This window comes from Jaculus jaculus, chromosome X (genome assembly GCF_020740685.1).
Source record: "Jaculus jaculus isolate mJacJac1 chromosome X, mJacJac1.mat.Y.cur, whole genome shotgun sequence".
NCBI classification, from domain to species: Eukaryota; Metazoa; Chordata; class Mammalia; order Rodentia; family Dipodidae; genus Jaculus; species Jaculus jaculus.
The window spans coordinates 20,686,725-20,702,998 of NC_059125.1; the positions used below are offsets into that span (position 1 = coordinate 20,686,725).

Consider the following 16,274-nt stretch of genomic DNA (forward strand, 5'->3'; position numbering starts at 1 on the left):
TTTACATGCATAGTATATTTGTACTCAACTAAAGAAATACTTTACTTACAGACGATGTAAAACATTCTGTTAACAGATAACATACCTCTGTAATCTTTAAGAGAAGAATATGGTACTATGCTGATAAGCTATTTTCAAAACTATAACCTTTCTTTCCTTTGAACCTGCGCAATTAAATTTTGTTATATTAAGTTTTAATAAATTTAATGTATCAATCATTACTTTGACTAAGAAAGTTTTTTAAATGCTTTTTATTAAGTTTGAGGGGGGAAGGAGAAAATGGGCACAGCAGGGCCTCCTGCCACTGCAAATGAATTGCATTCTTAGGCACCACTTTGTGTGTCTGGCTTTACATGTATACTGAGGAATTAAACCTAGGCCATTCGGCTTTGCAAACAAGCGCCTTTTTTTTTTTGTTAACAGCATATTTTATATGGATACGTTATGTGTTGGTTTCCTCTTTTCCCTCATCCCTGCCCCCATTCCTCTGGGTACCCTCCTTAGTGGGGTTACAGGTATTCCCCATGGGGCTGGAGGTTATGCATTGTGGGAGCGACAGTCGGGTTTTTTTTGGGGGGGAGGGAGCTAATGCCTCTAGGCATGATGTCTCAACCTGTGGCTCTTACAATCTTTCTGCCCCCTTTCCACAAAATTCCCTGAGCTGTACTGGGTGAGTTTCAAGTCTATTTCAGTGATGAGCTCTGTGCTTTGGTAGGTGGTGAGTACCCTCAGGGTCTGTCTCCTTCTTGCTGGCGCTGATTATCAGGAACAGCATGGAAGCAGCACTCTTGCTTGTCTGTCCATTCCTCTGTGGTTTCAGCTGTGGCTTGGCTGAAGTGCAAGGGGTAGATGATCTTCTCAGGTCTCACTACCTTCTGCAAAAGAAGAACAGGTTCTCCAACAGAGAGTGCCAGAATAGTTTAAATGGGATAAACAGTGTTAATTTAGGGGGAATTTGATGTATGTAACGCCTTTTAACCAAAGACTAGTGTGAAAGGCAAGCGCCATCTCTCCAGCCCCTGAATATATATTTTTTAATCAGGATTTAAGAACATTTTGAAAATTATGATATCCTTTTTAAATCTTGATTATATAGACCAAAAGTATGTTCATAAGTAGTCTCATGATATTTAATTTTACCATGTGGCAGTGACAATGAAGGATGACTTTGCCTATTTTCCTTTCCACTTTCATCAAGTGTATGGAGATCAGTTTGTACACCACCTGGGATGCAAGAGGCAATCTGTGTCCTGAAGGCTATCAGAAAGTAAAAGATTTTTCACAGTTTTGATATCATTCTGTCTACAATTATGGATTTAAAGTTCCACAATAGCCAGGAAACTATAAAGGGGCCATGGGAGGGGAAAGAGAGAAAGAGGGTATAATAGACTTGGGGTGGAAAGAGTTATGTGGGGGTTGGGGTAGGAGGATAGAGAGAAAAAGTGGAAGGGAAGGTTAACTAAGACCAAAAGTGCATGAAAACCCTTATATCTGTGTTAGCAAATTAAAAATAATTTGAAAATAGGATATCATCAATGTAGTTATGAATTGACTTCATTGTTGTTTCCAGCTGTTCCTTACATATAATCATAGAACATATGTTTTTTTTTTCTTGTTATGGGATAAAAGTTAGGGCTATGCATGCCCACTTGCTTTTACACAATGTGTTGTTTATTCGTAATTAGCAAATCTAATCCAGAGTAACAAGTCATTGGAAGGAGAATATGTGTGTGTGTGTATACATACATACATACATACATACATACATACATACATACATACATATATATATATATATATATATATATATATATATATATATATATATATTATATCCTTGTGGCTGTGGCTCATCCTGTTCTGGAACACATGATGTAGACCAGGTTGGTCTTTAGATTTTGGCATTTCTTCTTCCTCAGCCATCCATGTGCTGGAATACTGACTGGTATGTGGTTCTGTACCTAGCTTGGAAGGAGTGTTAAACATCTTTTTATAGAACTCTATTGGCAGTCTGGAGAAACCAGTAGGCAGCTTCTGAGGATCAAGCTCTCAGAGTTATGTAGCACATAAAACACATAGGATTGCACAGGAAATGAATTATATCAAAGAATAAAATTAAAATGTTAAAATATTTAAAATACTTTATATGTGGTATAATAAATAATCTATGTGCTTTTTTAATCAACACATTAAGTAAGAAATCATATTGTGGCAAATGTAATACCTTCTTTAATTTAAAAGCATTGATCAATATAATTGAAATTTTAATATATCTGCATCTCTAATAAGAAAATATATAACCTATTTTGACTGTGTTGGGGACCCCAAGACGACTCACCCATTTAAAGATTTACTAGTCTCACGGAGCTCAGTAGATAGTTTTGTTCAGGGCTAAGAATTATTATGCTGATATAGTAAGGACATGTGACTGGATCATAAGGGAAAAGGGACATAGGTAGAGTGTGGAGGAGTTCACATGCAAGCCTCCTCCTTCTCTTTCTTGTCAAGGAAGGTGCATTACTCCTCCAGCAATGAAGAGTTAGCAACACATCTGCAAAATGTTGCCCAATGAAAACCTTTGACACTCAGAGATTGTGATTTAAAAAAAAAAAGTTATCTATTTGTAAGCAGAGAGGGACAGAGAAGAGAGGGAGAGAATGGGCGTGCAATGGTCCAGCCACTGTAAATGAACTCCAGATGCATGCACCAGTGAGCATCTGGCTTTACATGGGTACTAGGGAACTGGACAGGGTCATTAGGATTGGCAGACAAGCTCCTGAACCACTGTGCAATCTCTTTAGCCCGAGTTTATGATTTTTGCTGTTGTTCACATTGGCTTTCTCCACTTAGCATATATGAAAATTCTAAACATATAGCAAAAGGTTATCCAGTATGAAGTACATTATTTGCATAAATAATTTGGGTATGATGAGTCACCCTTATGAGTAATGAAATACTTGGAGAAAACTTCCTAAATCTAAGCTCGTAAATAGAAGCCAAGGGCCCACCTTATAAATAAGGACTTCAAAGGACAGCACCCATATCTGTTGTATTCACTCATTTCTATACAGTCTACATTTTTAACCCATTGTCAAGGTATCATTAACTGATAAGATCCACAAAGCAAGATGAGATTTACCTGTAAAACTGACCTCTCTTATGCTGTTTAGGAGGCCTGGACTGAACAGCTAAAGTAATTCCCATTAGCCTTAATCCAACTGGCTACCTTCTTTCTTCTGAATCTTTTTATCCTGGCCCCAGAATAGCTTTGGCCAGTAAGTTAGAGCTGGCTTGACCATTTCCAAGGCTGAGACAGTGTCATTATGGTCAGGGTGTGTTTGTGCTTGTGCATGCACACACACACACACACACACACACACACACACACACACACACACACTATAATTCGCAAAGGCTCATGTGGTCCCCTGAAGGCCAGTAGGTAAGGATGGAAGGGAACACAGATCAGGATATTCACTGGCCAAAAGTCCCCAAAGAGGGTCGCTAACTATGGTTGGTGAACCTAGTCCTACCCCAGGGTACTCAGTCCCATGGATGTAATTTACTTCCGTGGTTCTAGAGAGGCTGCCTGAGGATTATAGTCTGAAAGCCCTTTGCCATTGGCATTGGTTTATCTCACTGCTGAGTGCAGATGGCATCTGAAGGTGCTGTGTGGAAGCAACTCAGGAATGGCCTACCCACCACCCCAGTCATGGAGCCATATGCAGTCTAAGTGCAGGAGTCTGTGCTCTTATAGCTAACAGAGGTAGCATGGGGAGTTCCCTTTGGAAAGACTAGAAAGCTTGCTGAAGTCCTTAAAACATCACTACTGCCATATTCTGGTTCCTAAGCCTAATTTTGAAGCATTTAAAAAAATAAATTATTTATTTATTAGACATGGAAAGAGGCAGAGAGAATGGGCACTCCAGGACCTGTAGCCACTGCAAATGAACTCCAGACACACAAGCCACCTTGTACATTTGTCTTACTGGGGAGTGGAGAATTGAACCTGGGTCCTTTGGCTTCGCAGGCAAGGGACTTGTTGCAGTCAGGTTAACATTGCTGGTAGAAATCACCTGACCAAGAGCAGCTTGTGGGAAAAAGAGGTTAATTTTAGCTTATAGGATTGAGGGGGAAGCTCCATGATGACAGGGAAAATGATGGCATGAGAAGAGGGGTGGACATCACCCCTTAGCCAACATAAAGTGGACCATATCAACAGGACAGAGTGCCACACACTGTCATGGGGAAAGTAGCTATAAGACCCATAAGTTCACCCCAACAATAACCCCCCTCCAGAAGATGTTAATTCCCAAATCCCCATCAGCTGGGAACCTAACATTTGGAACACCTAAGCTTATGGGGGACACCTGAATCAAACCACAAACCATGGCATGATTTAACTGCTAAGCCATCCCGCCATTCGGAAGTCTTTTTCTTTTCTTTTCTTTCTTTTCTTTTCTTTTCTTTTCTTTTCTTTTCTTTTCTTTTCTTTTCTTTTCTTTTCTTTTCATTTTTCTTTTCTTTTTTTTTTTTTTAGTTGTTACAAGTCAGGATCTCATTTGGTACTTTTAACATTACAATATGTCCATTTCATGTATCTTTCACCTGAACTTTTCATTTGGAAGGACTGCATGCATGAGAGCCAAAAGCATTTGTCATTGAATAACATTTTAATTTAACAGAACAAGTAAAGCACATCATATTCCAGAAACTGTCTAGATACATTTTTGATTTTTGGAATGTTTTTAATGGGTTTATGCACTCTCTTTATACCTATTGTTCTGGTACTTATCCCTTGAGTAGCTAGAGAGAAGGTTAGTTCCATTCAGGGGATATCTGCAGGGAGGCAAGCAAACATAATAAGATGTGTGGTGCAGAAGAAAGGTGAGGGAAATAGAGTCAGGCTTTTCCAGTCTGTTGCTGCAAACTGAAGTGAATCCAAAAAGTGGGGCACAAGTTGACAGTAGTGAGATATTCTGCGGAGGAATTTGGTAGGCAGAGAGGGTTCTCACTCTCTATGGTATACTCTGTCCCAAACTTCAGATTTCAGCAGGAATCACAAGTTAGAAAAACAATCAGGCTTTTGTATCAGAAACAGTATGAATTAGAAGTTCCATTTCAAATAGTCCCATGAGAAAATAAACTTTTTCCCCCGGGGCATTCCCAGTAATCCAAATGGAGCAGCCAACATCAATAATACTTTATGGATTCTGATCCTGTGGAGAAGGTGATTTCAATTTGCAACAGTCAAAAGACTTACGTCCATTCAGTCTGTGTCTGCTTTCTGTTCAGACAAGCCCTGTGCTGGAATTGAATTAGCCCACAGAAGACAGTATCAGCTTTCAGCTGACAGTCAGGTCCAGGAAATCAGGAGCTGTAAATTCAGTGTCCCAGAAAAGCCAAAGGCTTTACTTCTTCAGCATTAGCAAATGATGCAAACACTGTAGAGCTAGACTGCTGGGTGGCCACCTAATTACTGTTTTCCCTCTCAGCTCAGATAGTCTAAACTGATGCACATAAATAGACGGGCATCAAGCAGGCTGGGGAGATGGCTAAGCACTGAAAGAAACTGGCTTACAAAGCATGGCAGGCCAGGTTCAATTCCTCAGCACCCATGTAAAAAGTGGCCCGCATGTCTGTTATCACAGCATGCTTATAACAATGGAAGGTGGAGCCAGGAGAATCAAAAGTGTGCACGCAGGCCAGCTAGTGTTGTAGTTTTCGGTGTGGAAGTGTGTGTGAAGCAGAAAAAAAAAACCCCTGTCTCTAAGAAGGTGGAGCACAAGCTGTCCTCTGGCTCTCACATGCTCACCATGGCACACAAATAACTAAATAAATAAATGATAAAATATATGTACATCAGGGCAGAATATTATTAACCCCCAACAAGTCAGGAATCAGATTCCATAAGAGCTTATTAGTAAAACCAATCAACACCCTTCCAAATTCTACTATCTAAAACTCCAAAAGTGTGTCTTCAGCTGCATATTAATACTGTCTTCCTTTTTGAGGAGCTATGATAAACAAAATTATTGGAAAAAATAGCAATTACAATTACATAACTTTCTAATACTGCTCAGATTCCAATCTGCCCACCTGTGGCCCAAATCAGAGGAGCTGAGTCCCCTATATATATGGATGAATGGATCCAGGGTGTCAAGACACACATATACACATATAGGCGATTGTTCAGTATTGTAGGAAAAAAGGAGAATCTGGGATGGAGATGTTTCTCAGTGATTAAGGGCACTTACTTGCAAGGCCTGATGGTCTGGGATTGATTTCCCAGTATCCACATAATGCCAGATGCACTGAGAGTTCCATACATCTGGAGTTTGGTTGCAGTGGCAGTAGACTCTGGTGTGTCCCCCCTCCTTACAAATAAATATTTTTTTAAAGGAGAATCGACCCTGGATATAGTGAGTTTCAGGTCAACCTAGCTAGAAAATGAGATCCTGTCTCAAAAAGAGAAAAACGTCAGAAAAGAAGGAAAAATAAAAGAAACATCAAGAGTAGGGTCTGGTGGTCTGGCTCAGTGGATAAAGCACTTGCTATGCAAGCATGAGGACAGGAGTTCAAATCCCTAGCACCAGTTGAAATGCATGGGGTCGAACCAGAATTACAGAGGTGGAGTCAGTGGGTTCCTGGGCTAAGCTGGCTAACTAGATTATCCAAATCAGGGAGGACTGGGTATACATGCTAGATCCTGCTTTAGTAACTAAAGAACAGAGCAATTGAAGAAGACACCACTGCCCTCTCACTCACATACATGTGCACATACACCCCCCTCACATGTGCTTGTACACATACAAACATACCTACACACCTGTATGTGCAGCACACACATATTCATGCAAAACTTGGAAAAAATAATATTTTAAACATGAGAAATTCGTCTTTCCAAAAATGATAAAGAAAATGTAGGCTTGGAAGTGAAAAAAGTCAAGCATATAATTAAATTGACATACGTAGAATTTTAAAAAGCAGAATATATAAGCAGAGAGTAGATGGCAGATACTAGGTGTCATCTATTTTGCCCTTGTCTTTCTCAAAGTCTGCTACAAACTGATGAGATTACTAAATCACTAGATTCTTTCTATGCAGTGTTGGAACTTCCCATTGAGCCCAAAGACTTGCACAGGAGGCGAATTTGGTTAGAACCAGAGACATAAAATCATGAAGATATTTCCAGGTGACAAGGTTCTTTGTGCTACTCCAAGGTGTATCTGGTTTCAGATTAGCATATAGACACTTGGGGACTAGGTATTAAAGTCCAGGACCATAATAATGAAAATAACAATGAAATAGATTCCATTTTTATTAGGAATTAGTTGCAGCAGACAGCCACAGATCACTGGGATGAAACTCCAGACCAGACTCAGTTATGGTAGGAAGGAAATTTATTTGAACCTTACAGCTCCTGGGGAAGTTCCATAATGACATAAGATGTTGGCCACCTTTTATAGGGAAAAGCGGAAAGTGAGAAAAGCCAAAAGCAACCATACCAGCACAGGCAAGCACCCTTCAGGAACTCCAGACAAAGCTCAGGCTCTTTGCATATCTTTAGACTGGAATTCCAAATCCACCCACACACCTAAGGACCAGACCCTAGGATTAGCCCAGTGATACCTCCTCCAGCCAGGTAGCCGGAGATCTAAATTACAAGCTTTAATAAAATCTGGAATATATTGGGGGACATCCATTAAAACTACCACAGTAGTCATGCTCGTCTGGCATTTTTTTTTTCTTTGCAGTTTTCTTCCTTGATTGAGAGAACTGATCCAGCATATGAAATTACAAACATGTACCATTTCATACCAAATGTTATAATACATCCTGATGCAGTAGCCACAAATCCAAAGCTGTGATTTAAAATCTCCTTTAATCATTACAAGTTTACTCAAATCCTTAGCAGTTCAGCTGCCATTGACAGTGTTCCCCTCACACCGCAGCTGGAGCTGGAGAAAAACCAAGCTGTGCTAGAAGGAAGAAGGGGCGGGCTGTGAGCTCCAGCTGCAGCTCTGCTGAGTAAAGGGCTAGGGTTTTTTTTCTTTTTTTTTTTCTTCCTCTGTGTTATCTAATGCTTTGCTTCAGCTCTAGGAACAGATTTAACCTGTTTTTATTCTTGCTACTCAGAGGAGGGAGCAATCATAAACAAAATATTACTGTAATTGATTCACCCACCATGCATGTTTGGATAATTGTGGGAAGGAGAGATAGGGAGGGAGAGGGGGAGAGGAGAGAGAAGAAGAAGTGCTAACTCACCATCTGGCTTGTGACAGTTATCACTAAGGGAATCAGTGTTCCACATCTGAAATCATTTAATTTAAGAAATCCAAAGTGCCAACTATTCTGGTGACAGATATATCTTTTACAAATCACATAGGTCATTTGTACCTCTGGCGGCAGGCAATAGTTCTGTTGTGTTATACTATGGTTAATTTCATAGCTGCCCCACATACTAAGGTATCATTTTCTATTGCCCCTTTTTACCAAATGACAGTATATTTCAGTGAGTTGAGATCATCCTACCAAAGCCTGTTATTGACATCACTGAGTGGGTGTCCCCAAGACTACCTTCACATTTCACATATTTGCCAATGGATCTCCCAGCCCTCCACATATGGTGGTACTCAGTAAAATTTATTAAAGAGATACAAGGATCATGTAGGGGAAAAAAAAAAAAGTCAGAATGTGGCGGAGTTCACATGCAGGCCTCCTTCTACACTTTCCTATGACAGGGTCACCCAGGGTATAATCCTATCCCAGAAACAAAAGTGAAGCAACCAGACTGTGACATATCTGTTAAAGGAAATCTTTTCAGATGCAGAGTTTCAGGATGGTCACTTTAACTTGGATCAAAATTCCACATAGACAAAAAAGAAAGCAATGTTCAATACAAGCCACCTTATGTGCACAGTGTGAGCGCAATAAGTTACCTGTAAAAGTTAGCAGTCCTGAATTAGAAGTTTCCAGATATCAGCCAAAGGTCCATCATATAGATAGGCCATTCTAAGGCTAGTACTCACAGACATGCTATGGTCTTCTTTCCTGCACAGGTACTGCCAGGACTGTGGTTCTACCTCCATTCATAATTAAAGGGGCTAGGGCTGAAGAGATGGCTTACTGGTTAAAGCACTTGCCTATGAAGCCTAAGGACCCAAGTTTGATTCTTCAGGTCCCATGTAAGCAAGATTCTAATGGTGGTACATGTGTCTGGAGTTGGTTTGCAGTGGCTCGAGGCCCTGGTGTGCCCATTCTCTCTGTGTGTATCTATAATAAATAATTAAAGATAGGAAAAAAAGGGGAGAGATTATATGTCAATTAAATGGCAATGAAAGTCAATATTATTTATTTTTGCCCTTTTGATTTCATTATTTCATTCAACCTGTGAGTTCTACCTACTGTCTTTATGCAGGAGAAGTAGAGTGAATCATTATTTCAAATTTAGAAGACTAAATATTTTTTTCCCTAGTCTGCTACTTTTGGAATCTGATTAGTTGGAATCAGACAGCAGAGGCTTCAAATGCCCACCCACTACCACTTTGTACTTCTATTTTTGCATTGATATCTTGCTGTCTTACTGAACATCTGTGGGCTTAGAAATACAAAGAAGAAAAGTGTAAGGGGAGTAGAAGAGGCCTTATATGGTTGATATTTGTATTGGTTTGAATCAGGCATCCCCCATCAACTCATGTGCTCTGAATGCTTGATTCACCCACCTGTGGCAATATGGGAGGTGTGTGGAGGTGTGTTGCTGAGAGTGGACCTTGAGGTCTTTAAGCTCCTGGCTTGCCAGTGTTAGCTCACTCTCCTGCTGAGTCAGACATGATGTCCAGCCCCTACTCCTGCCATGCTTTCCTCTGCCATCATGAAGTTTCCCCTTGAGACCTTTTTTTCCCCATCTAGTGTTTTCTTCCAGCAATGAGAAGCAACAACCTTATTCTTGGAGTTTGGTCATTATAGTTGTTTAAACGTGACTCTTCTCCTTGTCTGTGCTTTCCTAGATTTTGGGAACTTTGTCCAAACCCATTGTGGTGGTTTGAATTAGGTATTCCCTATAAATTCATGGGTTTTGAATACCTGCTTGAAAGCTGATGGCAATTTGGAAATTAAAAGCCTGGTTGGAGAAGATGTGTTGTTAGGGACAGGTTTATGTGTTACAGTCAGCCTTCTCCTTGCCAGTGTTTGACAAACCCTCCTGCTGCCATTGTCCACCTGATATTGACCAGGAGATGATACCCAGTCTCTGCTCATGCCATCCTTTTCCCCCTTGAGTCTGTAAGTCAAAATAAACCCTTTCCTCCCATAGACTGCGTTTGGTTGGGTGCTGCAGCAGATAGATTCAGGTTCACTGAGATGAACTTCCAGATCAGGCACAGTTATGGAGAAAGGGACTTATTGAAGCTTATAGATTAGAAGTTCCATAATGGCAGAAAAAGCTGGCCTGCTTTCACAGGACCAAACACAGAGAAGCAGGAGCCAAAAGTAAGTAAGTAAATAAATAAATAAATAAATAAATAAATAAATATGTATGTATAAATATATATATAGCCACACAGCACAGCACACTTCAGGAACTCCAGCTAGGCACACTTTCATTTTCATATCTTAGATTGAAATCTGAAACCCACCATTACACCTTAAGGTCTGCCCAGTGAAATTGCCTCCAGCCAGGTGGCTGCAGATGCAAAGTACAAAGTAATAAAACACTGAATATATTAGCAGCTATCTGTTCAAACTACCACAGGTGCTTTGTACCAGCAAAACAAAAGTAACTGTAGCACCCACTCAATTTGATTTCTAGTGAGTGCTCTCTTGAAACTCTTCTTATAGTTTTACAAAATAATTGTGTTTATTTATTTGCAAGGAAAGAGAGAGAGAATGAGAATGGATGTACCAGGGCATAGTGTTACAGCAAACAAACTCCAGACACATGCTCCACTTTGTGCCTCTGGCCTGATCTGAGTACTTGAGAATTGAACCCACGCCTTTGGACGTATGAAAGCAAGTGTCTAACTGCTAAGCCTTCTCTTTACAAGCGGATAGTGAGAGAAGAGAGAGAGGGAGTAGGTGCACTAGGGCCTTCTGCCACTGAAAAAGAACTCCAGAGGCAAGTACTGCTTTCTGCATTTGGTTTTACTTGGGTACTGGGGAATTGAACCCAGGCCAGCAAGTTTTATAAGCAAGGGCCTTTAATCACTGAGAAATCTCTAAGCCTGTCTTCTTTTATTCTTTACGACTTCATATCCCATTTGGCATCTGTTGCAGTTCCCTTGGCATTGCTGGACAATCATCAGACCAGAAGCAGCTTATGGGAGGAGAGAATTTATTTCAGTCTATAGCATACAGGGGAAACACCATCAATGGTGAAAGAAGTTAGCTCACTTTTGTGGATTCATAGAAGAGAGACACCACCAAACAGCACGTAAGCAGGATCAGTCAGAGCTCAATCAGGCTCTTTACACACCTTAGAGCTGGACTTTAGATTAGCCCCCCAGTGACACATCCCCAAACAGGCTGCTGGAGACTTAAGTTGCAAACTTAATCAAAAATACCTCAGACTGGGCTGGAGAGATGGCTTAACGGTTAAGCGCTTGCCTGTGAAGCCTAAGGACCCTGGTTCAAGGCTCGGTTCCCCAGGTCCCACGTTAGCCAGATGCACAAGGGGGCGCACATGTCTGGAGTTCGTTTGCAGAGGCTGGAAGCCCTGGTGCGCCCATTCTCTCTCTCTCCCTCTATCTGTCTTTCTCTCTGTGTCTGTCGCTCTCAAATAAATAAATAAATAAAAATTAAAAAAAATACCTCAGACTATGGAGGACATCCATTCACATTGAAACCACCACGGCATCTTATTTTCTTTCTACCTCAGAAGAAACTTGCAATCAAATCTTGTGTTAACATCCAGTTATTAATTTATATTCATTAATATTATCTTCCTATATATCAGACAGCTGATCTATACATTGGTGCAAGGAGGGTTTTCTAGTGGCATATATAGTGATTTAAGTCTTTTCCTCTTTTTTATTAAATTGAACCCTCACCTCTTTAACTGTCATCTCTTTGTAATACTTTCTTTTGAGTTGGGCATGGTGGTGCACACCTTTAATCCCAACACATGGGAGACAGAGGTAAGAGGATCACTGTGAGTTTGAGGTTAGCCTGAGAAGACAGAGTGAATTCAAGGTCTACTTGGGGTAGAGTGATATTCTACCTTGAAAAAAATAAAACAAAATAATTGGCCAGGCATGGTCGCTCATGCCTTTAATCCCAGTACTTGGGAGGCAGAAGTAAGAGGATCTCCATGATTTTGAGGCCACCCTGAGATGACATAGTGAGTTCCAGGTCAGCCTGAGCTAGAGTGAGACTCCACCTCAGAAAACCAAAATGAAATAAATAAATAAACAAACAAACAAATAAATAAAATAAATGCTTTTTTTTTTTTTTTTGCAAAATACTAAGGACAAAGTCCCAGAAAATGCTTACATATTTCCCAAACACTGGTATGAATATGCTAAAATGGTAAATCTTTGGAAGTATAACTGTTGGCTGTCATGAGGAAGCTCCAAGTGCTCTTTCATCAGATGATGGAAGACAGTTTGTATTCAGCACAGGGCAAACATTTGGATGCAAGTATATACTTGCCAGAGGTGCTAATGTTAACTGTGAAAAATTCTTTGAGTTACAATGTTATTTAAAGATATTAATAACATCAGAGAGAGCTATACCTTAATCATGATTACTAAGTTAGATTTATTTTCCCCTTATTTTTATTCAAATAATATTGGTCATCAAGTAGTAGTAAATTGAAAAAAATCGAGTTTTTTTTTTTTTATATTGGGTAGGAGAAGAAAACTAATTATTTTATCTGGATAAAGGAAGTATCTAGAATGAAGGAGGGAGGCAGGTAAAAGGGCTTCACAAATATATAAAAATGCTTTGAAAAGAAGCCAAGAGAAATTAAATATGGTCATTCCTTGATATCCAAATAGGATTAATTCAAGATCCTTACAGATTTTGAAACCTTCAAATGCTCACTCCAGTCCTTCATATGCTGTGTGGTGCAGTTCACTTCTCATTGCTAGCAGAAAGTACATGACCAAAAGAAGTTCATGGTGGGCCAGAACTGCCATCTTTCAGTAATTTGCCAGGATGACAAATACAAAAGGAAAGAGGAAAGGCACCCACTACATGTTCTCTAGACCATTTGGAAAACATGGAGTTGCTCCATTGGCTATGTGTATGCAAACCTACATGAAGGGTGATATCGTAGACATCAAGGGAATGGGCACTGGCCAAAAAAGAATGCCTCATAAATGTCACCATTGGAAGACTGGAAGAGTCTACAGTGTCATTTAGCATGCTGTTGGCATTGTTGTAAACAACCAAGTCAAGGGCAAGATTCTTTCCAAGAAAAAGAATGTGTGTATTGAACATATGAAGCACTCTTACAGCTGACATAGCTTCCTGAAATGAGTGAAGGAAAAATAATCAGAAGAAGGAAGCTAAAGAGAAAGGAAGCTTGGGGCAGCTGAAGGGGCAGCCTGCTCCACCCAGAGCAGCACCCTGTGTGAGAACTAATGGAAAACAACCTGAGCTCCTGCAGCCTATTCCTTATGAATTCATGGCTTAATAGATGCCATAAATAAATAAAAGTCCTAGGTTGGAAAAACAAAGTTTATAGGAGCAGTTTATAGGAGGAAAGCGTTTATTTTGGCTTACAGACTTGAGGGGAATCTCCATGATGGCTGTACAAAATATGGCGTTAGCAGAGGCTGAACATCACCTCCTGGACAACATCAGCAAGAGAGTGTGCCAAACACTGGCAAGAAGAAATTGGCTATAACATCTATAAGCCAACCCCTAACAATACACAGCCTCCAGGAGGCTCCAATTCCAAAATTGCCACCAGCTAGGGACCCAGAATTAAGAACACATAAGTTTATGGTGGACACGTGAATCAAACCTCCACACCATGTCATAATATTTATGGACAATCTGACCACATCCTCTCCTCTGCTTTGCCATCTTTACATAAATTTAAGGACCTGATACATTGTAATGCTTTGTAAATAGTTGTTACACTGATTGTTTGGAGAACAATGACAAGCAAGAAGAACTGCACATGTTCAGTCCTGGCATAACTATCATTGGCATATATATTATTGACTCCATGGGTACTGGACACTGGCTGTAATTGCTTAGGAGTTCTATCTGTGTGCGTTTAGTGGCTGCACATTTTTGCTACTATCTTTTTATGTCATTAGATGGTACCTGCTAGAGAGCTATAATTTTCTTTCATTTTGTCTGTTTCATCGTGCAGTCATGTGATATATGGTGGAATATAGCCACTAAAATAAAAGTTAGATAGATATTTCTCTGAAGAGAAAAAATGTGTATATTCTGCATCAAGATTTAAAACTTCATGTGTCATTTTATTTTCCCTGTGATTCAAGAGAAACTTACCTACTTGTTTTACAATCCTGTTACTAATGCATAGTCATTAATATTATTTTGATAAGTACTCAGCCTATGGTCAAAATATGCACCTGATTAAAATCATACACTCACATGCACTCACATATATATTCATTTAAAATTTGGTTTCATAGTGCTAGAGCGATGGTTTACTGGTTAAGGTGTTTGCCTGAGAAATCTAAAGACCCATGTTTAAACTCTCTCCAGATCCCCCATAAGTCAGATGCACAAAGGTGAGGCAAACACAAGGTCAGACATGCCCACTAGATGGCACAAGTGTCTGGAGCTGAAGCCCTGGCGCACCAATTTTCTATCTCTCCTCTCTCTCTGTTTTTCTCTCTCTCTAAAATTAAAAAAAAAAATGACTTAATAAAGAGGCCCCACATATGAAGGCATTTCAAGCTTCCTTAGAATCAGATGATTGGACATCTTCACACCAGTTAATAATATGTATGAACAAAAGAGGTTACCATTTGTTGTTTCAACATAATAGCAAAGATTTGGACAAATGTTTGTTCAGAGTTTCATAAATATTTTACAGATCAGTGATGCTGAATTTAAGACTATTTTTTCTATTCTGGTCATAGGTATGATTAAGTGATAACATCTGTGTTTCTGTTGGAAAATCTCATCCAACTGTATGCTCAATTTTAGAACACACAAATTTATGGCAGCTGTTTTAAGTCCTTACAAAAGATACAAGGTAGTCTATAGAAAACTAAACATAAAAGTGAACAAAATAATAAGGCAGCAAATCTTAGAGCATAGCCAAAGAAATAAAAAGAAAAAATTAAAGATAAGGAGAAAAAAAAGCAGGGAAAAGGAAACAACTTGCTCTAATATAAAATATATGTTAGATTGACATAAAATAGTCTTTATTAGTACATTGTTTTACTTCTAAAATTTAGATTTAATAAATTGTATTATAAGTGGCCAATACATATTTAAATTAGTGTTCAACATCCTTAGCTACTGGGAAATACAAATTAAACTATCTTGAGATTTCATCTCATCCCAGTCAGAATGGGCTATCATCAGAAAACCAAATGTCAACAAATGCTAATGAGGTTCATGGGTAACAAGGTCACTATTGATGGGAATAGAACTTGTTGCAGCCATTGTGGAAATCAGCATGGCAGTTTCTCTAAAAATAAATGAAAATAATGTTACTATATGTGGTGATTTGAATGTATGGCTCTGTAAAGTCAGGTATTTTTTTTTAAATTAAGATTGAGCTTGCAACTTGAATCTCCAGTGAGCAGAAACCTGCTGGGAACTGCTGGAGAAGAGGTATGTTATAGGAGGGGGGTGGATCTTAAGTTCAGGTGTGGCTTGATTTAGGTGTCCCCCATTAACTTAGGTGTTCTGAATTCTAGGTTCCCAGCTGATGGAGATTTGGAAATTAATGCCTCTTGGATGCAGTGTATTTTGTGGGGCAGGCTTGTAGGTATTATAGCCAGTGTCTCCTTGCCAGTGTTTGACACACTCTCCTGTTGCTATGGTCCACCAGGGTATGATGTCCACCTTCTGCTCATGCCTTTGTTTTCCCCTGCCATCATGGAGCTTCCCCTCAAGTCTGTAAGCCAAAATAAACCCTTTTTTTCCCAAAAGCTTCTCTTGGTTGGGTGATTTCTGCCAGCAATGTGAACTTGACTACGACAGCAATGTTGGCACAGAGGAATGGTGTCATTTGATGCTAGAGACACCTGTCTGTGTGGCTTTGGCCTTTTGGAGCTGATTTTCAAGGGGAATGTGGAAGACTTGCAGTGCTGTAAGAACAGCTTGATGGACTA

The 16,274-nt window shown here is 39.7% G+C and overlaps 1 pseudogene; it reads left to right on the forward strand.

Moving 5' to 3' along the window:
• The first annotated feature begins 13,146 nt into the window (after nucleotides 1–13,146).
• On the forward strand, nucleotides 13,147–13,636 carry LOC123456653 (annotated as a pseudogene).
• The last annotated feature ends 2,638 nt before the right edge of the window (nucleotides 13,637–16,274 follow it).